This window comes from Colobus angolensis, unplaced genomic scaffold (genome assembly GCF_000951035.1).
Source record: "Colobus angolensis palliatus isolate OR3802 unplaced genomic scaffold, Cang.pa_1.0 Scaffold84, whole genome shotgun sequence".
NCBI classification, from domain to species: Eukaryota; Metazoa; Chordata; class Mammalia; order Primates; family Cercopithecidae; genus Colobus; species Colobus angolensis.
The window spans coordinates 605,903-607,604 of record NW_012122265.1 but is presented as its reverse complement, the minus strand read 5'-3'; the positions used below and the strand labels follow the sequence as shown (position 1 = coordinate 607,604).

The window sequence follows — 1,702 nt, the reverse complement described above, 5'->3', positions numbered from 1 at the left end:
GAGATCGCGCCACTGCACTCCAGCCTGGGCGACAGAGCGAGACTCTGTCTCAAAAAAAAATACAAAACAAAACCACAAACCCAGGACTCCCCAGGCCCGCTATGGGTATGGGTTTAGGAAAATTCATCTTTATTGGCCCTGCACTGCCGCACCAGCTCTGCCCTAATTGGTGGGGGCCAGCAAGGAACAATCCAAATGAGGGCTCGGTCCACCAGGCAAACTGCAAATTATTCTCAGTGCTAAGAAGGGAAAAAACTGGCCGGTCGCGGTAATCCCAGCACTTTGGGAGGCCGAGGCAGGCAGATCACGAGGTCAGGAGATCGAGACCACGGTGAAACCCCCTCTCTACTAAAAATACAAAAAAGTAGCCGGGTGCAGGGGCGGGCGCCTGTAGTCCCAGCTACTTGGGAGGCTGAGGCAGGAAAATGGCGTGAACCCGGGAGGCAGAAGTGGCAGTAGGCCGAGATCGCGCCACTGCACTCTGGCCTGGGCCACAGAGGAGACTCCGCCTCAAAAAAAAAAAAAAAAGGAAAAAGAAAAAAAGAAGGGAATAAACTGAGCAGCAGAAAAATGTGTAGCCCCTTTTCTGGAGCTTTCTTTCTTATAAAGAGAGAGGTCTGGACTACAACAGGGGGCTGTGTGTGTGAGGGACTCACAGCTCTAGCTTTGGATCTCCCAAAGAGGGGTCTGGAGCAGACTGTGGCACCCCAAGCCAGTCGCTGAATCCCCATCTTTGATGGTTAAGCAGCCAAATACGCCAGTTCACTCTCTAGGCTCTGCTAGATAAACAATGCCCTTACTGAGTTACCGAAGAGGAATTAAAGCCTGTTTCTCAAGTCACCATGAGAAAGCAGAAAAGAGAGGAAGTCACTTCCGTATTAGGTGCCCACAGCATTCATCCATGAAGCGTTTCATGATTTTCTTAAAAAATATTACTTGTTCTCAACAAAACATAGACACAAGGCTCGTCTACTCTGCACTGCAGAGGACAGAAGAGCTAAGTATTAATAAAATAACCCTTCTTTGTATTTTCCAAGTTCTCTCCAATGTAAACAATTCAAGCCCAGGAAAATCCAGTATTTAACAGTGGAACAACCCTGTGCTGTCATGGGCACCGGCTTTTACCCACCCGGTGCGCCTGGCGGTGGCTGTCCACCAGGCCGGGCACCTGCCGCCCACGGGGTTGTCCCACTGGGCACCGCAGGGCTCAAGGGCGATGGCGGCACTGGCAGCTTCTGGTCAGAGCTAGCTCATGTCCCCACTCTACAGACAGCATCAGCCCAACAAAATTGCATCTGGCTGACCACAAACTGGCCACGTGGAAGTCAGCTCGAAGCTCTACCCCGAATCTCTCCTGAACTCAAAGGCACTGAAAGCTGCCTCGACCCATGAGGGTGCAGAGAGGCTCCCGCGGGCTGCCCACAGCCAGTCCCCGGGGCGGGGCCTGAGGGCGCAGCCGACCCCACCCTGGGAGGAGGGCGAGGGCGAGGCTGGGATACCGGTTTCGTGCCCCACAGCTCGCAAGGACCCGTCGGTCCCGCCCGCACCGCTGACCCCAGCCCCGAGCCCCTCACGGCTGACCCCAGCTCCTCACTGCTGCCCCCGGCACCGCTCCCCTCACGGCCGCCCTTGGCCCAAGCATCCGGCACCTGCGCTCATGCCCCCCGGAACCGAGCCGCCTGGGGCACCGCCACCCGGTCCG

At 55.9% G+C, this 1,702-nt stretch overlaps 1 protein-coding gene across 1 annotated transcript in view; it reads right to left on the bottom strand.

Annotated features, from left to right (window-relative positions):
• The window catches only part of TALDO1 (transaldolase 1), a 13,804-nt gene extending 12,481 nt beyond the window's left edge, over window positions 1-1,323 (bottom strand). The window contains exon 1 of the mRNA XM_011930005.1: window positions 1,319-1,323. The gene's annotated coding sequence lies outside the window, so the exon portion shown is untranslated. The remainder of the gene's footprint in view (window positions 1-1,318) is intronic.
• Between the last annotated feature and the right edge of the window lie 379 nt (window positions 1,324-1,702).